A 12,335-nucleotide genomic window follows, 5' to 3' on the forward strand; every position below is an offset into this window, starting at 1 on the left:
TTCCAAATGTTGCTGCCGGCCGAGCAACTTGCAGCGAGGCAACATGCTGCCACGTGATGAATTTCAGAAACGCCGTAGATGAGAGGACTGACTCCGACCTGCTGCTTTCAGTGGCAGCGCCACGGCCACTGCGAACATCTAATTACCACCCAAAGTTTAAACTCTCCCCACTGAGTTCTTGCTTCCCAGCTGAAACATTTCAGACTTCTGACTTCCCGGCTTGCAATCGCACCCAAATCGTGTTCTTTAACCTTTTGCATTTTGGAAGGGGAGGGGGGACGACTGATTGATCCCGCCGTGCTCATACCTGAAGCCGGTCGTTTCCTTTCATTCTCAAAAACGTGTGTGGTGCAAATTGTACATTTTTCAGAGTTGGGAGTTTGTTTGCCTGGAGTGGTGATGGTGTAGAATTAACAGAAAGGCATCTTGCGTTATGTACGTACGCTGGCGTGCATCTGTGTGTGTGAGCCCAAAGGTATAGTGTATGTGTGTATCTTTGTGTATACCAGCTCAGAAAAACCATAGGTCCTGCAGTGATGAGGGAACGGGAAAAATCAATACTTGCCATGTAGCATGTAACCAATAGAATAAGGGGAATGATTTATGGATGGACGGATGCAGTCAGAATCATCTGGGGCCTTGTACAGAGAGGGAGAGGGAGAGAGGGAGGTGGGGTGAGCCGGACTGCAGTGATTATTCCTACTGTATGGCCAGCGCTCTCTCTCGCTTTTGCTCTCTCTTTTCTGCAGCAATAACCCCTTTTCTCAAGCACTGCGGGACATTAGCAAATGACCAGCAACGTGTGGCATGTACCAGCCTTTACTGCCAGGGCTCAAGGATGACGCTATGTCTCAGGTACACTTCGAAAGAAAAAGAGGACGATGGACTCTCCAGAGCACACTCAGTCTTCTCCCAGGTACGTCCGCTCTTAACGTTTGCCATATCGGATGGGCTTTGCGTGGCTAAGATTAAAGAGACCCGGTTTATTGTTGTTGTAGTATTAGTTGTTATCATCATTATTATTATCGGGTCATTTCAATATTACAAGACCCCCCAAAAATTAATCACCCCCCAAAAAACTGGAGACTTATCATGGAAACTCCTGCATGCTAAGATGAGTTTCTGCTGTTGTTATCATCATTATTATTATCGGGTCATTTCAATATTACAAGACACCCCAAAAATTAATCACCCCCCAAAAAACTGGAGACTTATCATGGAAACTCCTGCATGCTAAGATGAGTTTCTGCTGGGCTGTTTAAAAAAAAAAAAATTAGATCACCAGGAGAGGCAGCAATGTATTATTTAATGACTGCTATGGTAACTTTGAGCAAGGCAGCGCTATTGTCAGTTCCTGAAAACAAACAAACCAGGGAGGAAGGGTCTCTGGAAGATACGGCTAGGATGAAGTCTTGGCAAAGTGAAGCTCTCTTTCGGCTGTGTCTCTCTGGTGCCACCTGAGTGCATGCATTTACTCAGGAGTAAGTCTCACTGGTGGCAGCGGAACTTGCTTGCAAGTAAGTCTGTTGGCTAGGATCGGCGCCGTAGGTTTGGATCTGTGTTGGCAACTTGCTTCGTAAAAGACTGTTATAACTGTGCTGTGTGTGGCAAAAGAGCCTGAACGGTTATCATTTGGTCAATGCCAAACTGTTTTGTTTTGTTTTGTTTTCAATGCCTTCTGTCTATAATACACATATATATTACACACACACAAAACACATATATTGCTGAGAATGGAATACTCGGGTCATGTTTACAGCCATAGAGTTTGTCGCAAAGTAAGGTCAGAAGTGTGATTTAGACATTTACAAACAACTTACTACTGGGCTCTTCCCCCTTTCTCCTCTCGAACCTCTGTACAATATTCAAAACCAGGTCTTGCCAGTCATTTGCCGGCCATGATATTACTGTGAGGTTGCTGTGAAAATTCCCACAGAACAATGGGAGCGACCCTGTCTCAATAGTCCTGTCTAAGTCATTTGTGAATGGGTCAAAATAGGTCGAAACAGTGAATTTCAGCTATACACTTCTATAATAATATGTAACTTTTATTGACAGCAAGGCACCGTTTAGCCACTTACGTATGAAAGCTCACAAGTAAACTTTCTGATTAATTTGCCCACGTGTGATTTAAAGATGAGGTCACATTTATTATTATTATTATTTGGTTTTCTGCTGAACAGGCCAAACAGCAGCATGGTAACATTATGCTGTGCTGTTATTCTGCTTTTTTCCCTCTACATCCTCATTATTAAATGCATCAGCTATACAGTTTGCATTCCACTATGGAAAAACAGATGGATATATGGATTTATATCAAGCAATCACAAATATATACTGTATTGTATATCTATCAGTCTGTCTGTCTAGAGCCACACCTATCTCAGCCAATTGCATTCAACTGTAGTCCTACCCGGAGTAGACCCATTGAAGCTAATGGGCACGACTAATTTAGATTAATTCATTTCAATGAATGGAATGATGGAAGGGGAGTCCTCCATGCTGCAACATCTTGTTGCAGGTCTCCAGCAGCAAAAATCAGGTGGCTGAGCGGCTAGTCAAAAGTAAGGTAGTGACTTCTGCTTACTTTGGGGGGAAATCCCTAGGAATGCAAAATATGTGCTAGTAAATTAAAAAGAAATGTATTTTAAACCCCACCACTGTCCCAAAACGATCTGACAAGGACCTGTCAGCTTTCCCAGGCATGTGGACTGCTGAGGTGTCACTCAAAAAGTTGGGAGAAAGTAAAGGAAACACCAACCCGCTCTATCGGAATAAATTGCTTAGGTTTGGGGCTGGAAGCAGAGTTAATAATAATAATAATAATAATAATAATAATAATAATAATAATAATAATATTTTATTTATATCCCGCCCTCCCCAGCCAAGGCCGGGCTCAGAGCAGCTTACAAGCAATAATAAAAACAAGATGAATGATTACAACTTAAAAACAAAAATAAAATTAAACATTAAAATAATGGAACATTAAAATATTAAAATGTAGCCTCATCGCAAGAGGAGAAGGAAAAGAAAAAAGAAAGGGAGGGAATCAAATTGGCTCCAAGCCAAAGGCCAGGTGGAACAACTCTGTCTTACAGGCCCTGCGGAAAGAAATCAGATCCTGCAGGGCCCTGGTCTCATGAGGCAGAGCGTTCCACCAGGCCGGGGCCAGTGTTGAAAAGGCCCTGGCTCTGATTGAAGCCAATCTAACTTCCTTAGGGCCCGGGACCACTAGGGTGTTGTTATTTATGGACCTTGAGGCTCTCAAGGAGTTGGGAGAGGAGAGAAACTTTTCCTTGTTTCCCTTCTTGAAACTCCACCCGCCCCAAAGCACAAAGGCTCCTGCTCCAACCTGTTAGATACACCATCACATTTCACTGCTGGTCTTCACTAGTACAGCACTGAACCTTTATAGAACTCATTTCAAATGTTTCCACATATGTGTTTTTTCATGCGTTGGTAAGACTTTTATTTTCTGTATTATTATTTTTTTAATGGATAATTTAGGCTGATGATAATAATAATAATAATAATAATAATAATAATTTATTTATACCCCACCCATCTGACTGGGTTACCCGAGCCACACTGGGCGGCTTCCAGCAAAATATTAAAATACAATAATTCATCAAAAAAAATTAAAAGCTTTCCTAAACAGGGCTGCCTTCAAATGTCCTCCAAAAGTCAAATATAGTGGTACCTCGGGTTAAGAACTTAATTCGTTCCGGAGGTCCGTTCTTAACCTGAAACTGTTCTTAACCTGAAGCACCACTTTACCTAATAGGGCCTCCCGCTGCTGCCACGCCGCCAGAGCACGATTTCTGTTCTCATCCTGAAGCAAAATTCTTAACCCGAGGTAATATTTCTGGGTTAGCTGAGCCTGTCACCTGAAGCATCTGTAACCCGAGGTACCACTGTAGTTGTTCTTCTCTTTGTCATCTGGTGGGAGGGCGTTCCACAGGGTGGGTGCCACCACCGAAAAGGCCCTCTGTCTGGTTCCCTGCAACCTCACTTCTCACAATGAGGGAACCGCCAGAAGGCCCTTGGTGCTGGACCTCAGTGTCTGGGTAGAATGATGGGGGTGGAGACGCTCCTTCAGGTATACTGGACCGAGGCCGTTTGGGGCTTTAAAGGTCAGCACCAACATTTTGAATTGTGCTCGGTGTGAGAAGTTTCTTACGTGGACTTACAATGAGACAAGGAGACACCGAGATAAGGTCTATTACTTCCCTTTTATTATAACGCGTTTGCAAAGGCGGGCTCCTCGTCCCAGGGTGGTACGAAGAGCCCCGAACAATGGACGGGCAAGTGTATTTATCCCTATTGCTGCCGCCCTTCATTCGAAGCTTGGCTTACAATCTATCTAATCATCAAAGACATGGTACTAATACATCATCCATTCTACGCTCTCTAAACCTAACCTTATTTAGAGACTCTTTCTACTTCCTTATCTTGTTGACCTGGCTCCCCTGCAGCCGAACCCACCGCTGGAATTTACAACAGCCCAACGCTGGAATTTACGACTGAGTTCGAGGCACACCTTTTTACTCCTTCTCACAATCCCCCCTCTTTTTGTATCTTGTCTCGAACTCACATAATAATTCTTGGGCTGCATTTTCCTGTGGAGCAGTCGGTGGAGGCAGCTCCCCTAGTGAGATTTATTCCCTCAGGGCCTCTATAGGTGGGCTGCTTATTAACTCCCTCTGTGTACCAATAATTATATACCCCGGCCCCAGCCCCCACGTTGCTTCCTTTTATTCTCTGGAAAAGGTACTTTCTTTCCTGTAAATATGATTGTTCCCATCCACGATTTCCACACCAGACCCCTGCCCCTCCATTTGGGCCCTGTCCTTTATCTATTGCGATACAAGCATCAAAACAGACCATAATCCTGCCCTCTCCCCTTGTTGTATTATGTGCTACATAACCCTGTCGGTTTTGGGCCAAGGAAAACATACTTCTCCCCTCACCAGCTTGATTAGCGGTTCCGCCCTTATATCCGTAAACATATATACTGGAAGTTATGGGTCCCACCGCCAGGGGTTCATAGCATTCCGTCTTGTTTCCTTTTACCCTACATCTATAATATTGAGTTTGGTTGTGAACACAAGGATCTAACTGTTGAACACATTCTGGGGCTATATTATAATACATTAGGGTCTGTGTGATTTTATTGCCTGTTCGGGTTGTCTGGATGCATTCGGTGCACTGGGGTTCCGATTGGGTTGCCCATGAAGTGGCCCATCCTATTAATACTATTCCTAATACTTGCCAGTTACCTTTCATGTGTGGGGTTCAAATAGATTAAAGCTTGCCTCACCGTTGGGGTTTCTGCTAATTGGCACGTTACCTCCCCTCCTAATTTCACTTCACAATATTGGAGTATAACGTCCTCTATAAAGATGATGCTGCACCTTTCAGTACAATGCACACACTGCACACACCCTTCGCAATGTTGACAGCAACAGCACTCGAAAAAGCACACACAGGTACAAAACAAACACATCACAGTCTAGGTGCGCCCTTCTGGATCCCGGTTCCTGATTTGGTAAGCGTAACTTTCAGCGGATTATTTGGACTAGTCACTGCTGTCCAATTTTCAGGTGGAGCTCTTTTCACCCGGTGGTAATGGGTCCATCCATGCTCTCTGGTCCGTACTGCTGATTCGGTTGTGAGCAGGACCTGGTATGGGCCTTCCCAACTCGGGCTGAGTTTCTCCGTCCGCCAAGCCTTTATCAGGACCAGGTCTCCGGGCTGAAAGGTGTGCTGTTGCTCCAGGAGCGGGGGCCGCTGTGCTAGTATGCCTTGTCTGTGGAAAGATAACAGAGACTGGGACAGTGACTGCAAATATTTCCTGATAAACTGATCCCTGAACTCGATTTGAGGGTTTCCTAATACTACCAAATATGGGTGACCCATCATCATCTCAAAAGGGGACAGACCAGTGTCTTTTCGGGGAGCTACCCTCATCCTTAATAGTGCCAAAGGGAGATTTTTCGTCCAAGGCAGCCCATTTTCAAGATATAACTTAGTCAAATGTTTTTTTATTTCCCCATTCGCCCGTTCCACCTTCCCACTGCTCTCAGGGTGCCAGGGCGTGTGGAAACTCCACATAATCCCCACAGCTCTCATTACCTCCTGCATTGCTTTTTGGGTGAAATGAGTTCCCCTATCAGAGTCTATGACTTCTATTATTCCATACCGAGGAAGAATGTGTTCCAGAATGGCTTTGCTAACCACCTGAGCTGTGGCCCTACGGCTAGGGAAGGCCTCAATCCAACCTGTCAAATGATCTTTAAATATCAACAAATACTTCTGCCCCCCCCTTTCTGGCAGTTCGGTAAAATCTACTTGTACTCTCTGGAAGGGCCATACCGCTAGAGGCCGCCCACCCCTTTCAGTTTTCCTTGCCCGGGCTTTGTTAACCTTTTGACATATCAGACACTTCCATGCGATGGCGTGCGCCATCGGCCACATGTCTCTACTCCAATACACTGACTTCACCAAATTCACCATTCCCTCCGTGCCTAAATGACTTCCTTCATGTATTTTCTCCAATATATTTAACATAGTTGATTTTGGAAGGACCATTTGCTTTTCCGGAGTCTCCCAACTTTCTCCTTTTCTTTCCCATCCCTCCTTTTCCATGTATTCTTTCTCCTTTTGAGTGAACACTAAATCTTTTACATCCTGCGGGTCAATCACAGGTACTTGCAGGACACATTGTTTAAATATTTCCTTCCTTGGTTCCCCCTCCGCCGCTTCTCGCGCTCGGAGATCAGCCCATGCATTTCCCTGTTCCTCCGAACTGTGTCCTTTGGTGTGGGCGAGGATGTGCACAATGCCTATCTTCCGAGGTCCCATCAGGGATTCTAGTAGCCGCTCGAGTAAAGCAACGTGTTCAATTTGTTTCCCATCCGCCTTTATGAAGCCCCTTTCTCTCCAGGTCCGACCGAAAGTATGCACCACTCCCCATGCATATCTTGAGTCAGTCCAGATTGTCACATCTAACCCGGTTGCCAATTCCAGGGCTCGGGTTAGCGCCATTACTTCACATTTCTGGGCTGACCACGTGCTAGGGAGGGCCCCACTCTCTATCGTCTCCCCGTCTTCCTTGACCACTGCGTATCCCGACCTTCTTTTTCCTTCCCTCACATTACTAGATCCATCTACGAACCATCTTTCCCCTTCCGTTAGAGGTACCTCGCTTAGATCTTCCCTAACTTTGGCCATTAATTCTATATCCTTAAGGCAATCATGCTCCTCGAGTTCCCATTCTTGCCGCTCCCCTCTTAGGAATTCCGCTGGATTCAAATTTCTATCTGTCCCTATGGTTATATCATTTCCAGTTCTGAGTATCCCTTCATATTGCACTAGGCGCCTGTCCGTCATCCAGGTGGGTGCAGCACCTGTCAGTACTGCGCCTATCTGATGAGGGCTGTGCACTATCAGTGCTCCCCCAAAGGTCAATTTCCTGCTTTCCAATACTAATTCGGCCGCTGCAGCCACCGCTTGAATGCACGCCGGCCATCCTCTAACCACTGGTTCTAAGGTTGCGCTTAGATAAGCTACTGGCTGATATCGCCCCCCTCTTTTCTGAGCCAGGACTCCTACTGCCGTCTGAGCAGCCACTGTCACATACAAGTGGAACGGCTGCTGTAGATTTGGCAGGGCCAGAGCCGGACTAGTTATTAAAGTTTTCTTAATTTCTTCCCACCTGGCCTTATCTTCCTCGTCCCATTGCACCTCCTCTTGTTTTCCTGTCAGTTTCTTATTCAAAAACTGAGTCAACTTTGAATACTGATCTATCCACAATCTGCAATATCCCAATAATCCTAACATTCTTCTTACATCAGTTTTATCTTTAGGTGGTCGTAGTTCCATGATCCCTTTTACTCTATCTGGGTCTAATTGCCTGGTTCCCCCATCTAAAATATGTCCCAGATACTTAACCCTCCGCTCAGTGAATTGCAATTTTTCTCTGGATACCTTAACTCCTAAATCACCTAGCCAATTCAATAGCCGAATAGAATCACATTTAACTTCCTTCTCTTTTTCCCCAATCAATAGTAGGTCGTCTACATACCGCAGAACCTTGTTGGATCCAGTGGGTTTAAACTCCCTCAATCTTTCCCCCAGTGCCTGTCCAAACAACAGAGGACTCTCTGTATATCCTTGGGGCAAGACCGTCCACCGGTACTGCCTTTTCTGACCGGTCTCCACATCCTCCCACTCGAAGGCAAACAAATCTCGACTGTCTTTGTCCAGAGGGCATGCCCAAAAGGCGTCCTTTAAATCAACTACTGTATACCATCGAGTGGAAGGAGGGATCCGGCTCAATAACGTATAAGGATCTGGCACGGTGGGAAATCGGGGTACCACTATGCTGTTTATATTTCTCAAATCCTGTACCATCCTATATTTGCCATCTTTCTTCTGTACGGCCAATATGGGTGAATTAAAAGGTGACATCGTAGTTTCTATAAGCCCCTGATTTAAAAGGGCGTCGACCACCGGCTGCAAACCTATTCTCCCTGCTCGTTTCATCGGGTATTGTGAGGTCCATAGATGAGTAATGCCAGGCTTCACTGTGATTTTTATTGGGTCCATTTCCATCTTCCCCATAGTTTTCCCATCTACCCACACTTTAGGATTGATTTGTTTCTCTTCTTCCAGCTGGAGTGTATACATTGGAGTTCCTTTTTCCTCATCCATTAATCTATACCCCAATGAAACCATGAGATCCCTACCTAATAAATTTATTCCTGACTCTGGTATGAACAGCAGGGATGCTTTGATTTCCTTTTCCCCCCGAACAATTTTGCTTGGTTCTAATTGGTAGACTTCGGTGGACTTGCCACTTACCCCTATCACTTTGACTGTTTTTAAAGTTTTCCTTACTCCTGGTATATTTACAGAAACAGATGATCGGGCTGCCCCAGAGTCCACCAGAAACACAACGGGTTTCCGAGAGGGACCCACAAACAAATTCACCAGTGGCTCATTCCGGGTCCCAGAGCATGAGCCGGAGCATCCCTAGTCTTCGTAGAGACTATACAATTCGGTCCCCGTGTCCTCATTATCTCGGGGAGGTCCTTGTCTCTGTCTGACAGGCGCATCGGGTATCTGGTCCCGCGGCGTCCTACACTCCCTAGCAAAGTGACCCATCTTCTGGCATCGGTAACATATTATTGTTCCGGTCCTAGGACCAGAGCCCCTGCCCGGTCCATAAGACCCCCTGCCTCTGTAACCTCCATTTCCTCGGAAATTCCCCTTGGTCTGAAATTCTCGGTTCCCATTCTGTTCTCCGATTTTCTTTTTCTCCTCTCCTGCCTTTTGGATAGCCGCTACCATCATCTGGCATTTTTGCTTTTGTTTGACTACCTCACGATTAACAAAAACCTGTTGTGCCGTTCTTACTAACTCTATAGTCGCGGCATCTTGCCAATTCATCTTTTGCAATTTCTTTTGAATATCAGGCCATGCCTTGGTTACAAATTGCATCTTTAACAGGTTATCAAATGCTGGAGAGTCCGGCGTAACTCCGGAATATTTAGTCAAATGTTCTCTAATCCTTTGTATAAAATCGCCTGGTGACTCGTCCCTCATTTGATTAACCTCAAAAGCCTTGGTTAAATTGGTACTTTGAGGCACTGCCCTCTTGATACCCTCCAAAATCATTTCTTTTAAATCTGTAAGCTGGACACGATGGTCTGGGTTATTTATATTCCAATTTGGGTCCCCTATAGGAAATTTGGTCTCCGGCGGAACTGCCGCCGGGGCCCCCTGGTTACCCGCGGGCGCAGCCACTCGCGCCTGTTCCCTTACTTCCCAATATTGCATTGCTGCCCTCCGTATCATTGCCTTTTCTTCTGGAGTGAATAAATGTCCCAATATATACATCAATTCTGTATATGTATATAGGTGTGGTCCCATCCACATTTGTAGGAGGTTTGCTACCTCCTGACTATTCTCATGTAGTTTAGGCAAAGTTTGCTTTAATTCTCTGAGTTCAGAGGGTTTTATAGGGCTGACCACATATACCATTACGGGCTGTCCGGCTGCATTGATTCCGCCAGGGGTTTCCCTCAGGGGATAATTTTGTACTATGCATGGATTTCTCTTTCTCAAGTTAGTACTGCTGTCTGAATCGTCATCCGGCAATGGATATTCTTTGTACGGTAAATTCTCCAAATCTCGTTTACACTGTTCCAATTCTTTTCGTAGCCTTGAATGCCTTAACATCTCATAAAGAGGGGGACTAGACATTACACCGTCGTTGGGCCTCAAAACATTTGGGCCGGATGACGGGGCTGTCTCATATGGGGGTGCGGTCGCCCTGACTGCGGGGGTCGGACTCACACGATTATAGTCCGGAGGCAAATCACTGAGTCCTCCACGACAGCCAGGCTGTGGTGGCGGAGGCAGTGGTTGGGGGAGGTCGGCCAATCCAGGCACTGCCAGGGGTGCACCGGTGGGTGGAGGTATCGCTGTCTCTTCATCAGACTCTATTTTCTTTTCTTTAAGTGGAAATTGTCTCAATGGTGGTGGATCTGGCCCGTAAAAAGTTACATGGGACCATAATTCTATGTATGGTCTTTCTTTATCTTTTTTAGATTTGATCAAATAGAATTTCAACTGCTTGATCCAGTATGGGTTTGTTTCCCCATCTGGATCCCAACGATACCCTTCATCGGGTCCTATGGGGTATTCTGGCCACCTTACTCTACACAGATTAATCATTGTCTCTTTGACTAATCCCCTACTATAGGGTCTTATGTCCTTATCATCCCAAGCCAACAAAACCTGTCCCAAAGGACTATTGGGATCTATGGGGTCCTTGGTCCCATTACTGGGGCCCCTTCTACATGTACTCTGACTCTTTCCCATACTCTATTATGTCTCTTTTTCGTTCACTCACACAATCGCGCGGAATCGCCTGGCCGTTTCCCTCGCGGGAGAACGGAACCGCAAGCTAATCCTCCCGCCGGGGTCCCAGGCCCCCCGGTCCACACTCACGCGTCCGTTTGGAACCTCTCTTTCATACAGAGACCACACACCAACAACACCCAATATTCCCCTTCCCAGGGATATATTACCAAGATACTCACCCCCTTCAGTCTAGTGCCTCCTTCTCGGTGGCTGGTAAACTGGCAGGCATCCCTGCAGGGCGAGGCAGTCCCCGACTGCGGCGGTCCCAGACCACCAGTCTTTCAGAATATCTTAAGTCGGTTCTCCGTCCTTCCAGCTCCCGGAACCTGTCACCGCGGGCCCTGAGCAACAGATCTCTCCGAAAGTCGGAGTGCCGGCTGATCCGTTCCCCAGCCCCCGCCGAGCAGGTCGTCGAGAGCCCCACGTTGGGGGGCGCCAAAAATTGTGAGAAGTTTCTTACGTGGACTTACAATGAGACAAGGAGACACCGAGATAAGGTCTATTACTTCCCTTTTATTATAACGCGTTTGCAAAGGCGGGCTCCTCGTCCCAGGGTGGTACGAAGAGCCCCGAACAATGGACGGGCAAGTGTATTTATCCCTATTGCTGCCGCCCTTCATTCGAAGCTTGGCTTACAATCTATCTAATCATCAAAGACATGGTACTAATACATCATCCATTCTACGCTCTCTAAACCTAACCTTATTTAGAGACTCTTTCTACTTCCTTATCTTGTTGACCTGGCTCCCCTGCAGCCGAACCCACCGCTGGAATTTACAACAGCCCAACGCTGGAATTTACGACTGAGTTCGAGGCACACCTTTTTACTCCTTCTCACACTCGGAAACGTCCTGGCCCACTTACCTAAGCCCTGCTGAATTCAACAGGAACACAGGAAGCAGTCTTATGCTGAGCGAGGACATTGGTCCAGCTACTCCACTGTTGTCTCCCCTGACTGGCAACAGCTCTTCAGAGTTTCACAGAGGGGACATTCCCAGCCCTAAACAGAGATGTCGGGAATCACAGGTGGCTTAGCTGTGAGTTGATGTGTTGAGGACTGTGCTGTCAGATCCTTGTTTCAGTGTCCCCATTTTGTGGAGTTTGCTGTCTTCCTATTATGGCTGTTGTAATATGAAAAATATTATTCATATTTGAAAGAAAACACTTCATTTCGTTATCTTATTGTTGTTGTTGTTGTCATTCACTTCATTCTTCTACTGCTTTCTATTTTTAAGAAGAAGAAAAAATCTCAAAGTGGTTTACAACCTACATTGAAGCATCAGATAAAACATTCCGAGAGCGGGTCAGGCCAAAAAGCTCTATAGATATCACACTGACCACACAAAAAATGAGCTAGCTTGTTCAGGTTGTTGTTGTTGTTGTTGTTGTTGTTGTTGTTGTTG

The 12,335-nt window shown here is 45.9% G+C and overlaps 1 long non-coding RNA gene across 1 annotated transcript in view; it reads left to right on the plus strand.

Annotated features, from left to right (window-relative positions):
• Positions 1-722: 722 nt before the first annotated feature.
• Positions 723-12,335, plus strand: part of LOC309366117 — a 96,448-nt gene continuing 84,835 nt past the window's right edge. Inside the window, exon 1 of the long non-coding RNA XR_014166520.1 lies at positions 723-916. This is a non-coding gene — a long non-coding RNA (uncharacterized lncRNA). The remainder of the gene's footprint in view (positions 917-12,335) is intronic.

This window comes from Podarcis melisellensis, assembly GCF_964234715.1.
Source record: "Podarcis melisellensis genome assembly, chromosome: 3".
NCBI lineage: Eukaryota > Metazoa > Chordata > Lepidosauria > Squamata > Lacertidae > Podarcis > Podarcis melisellensis.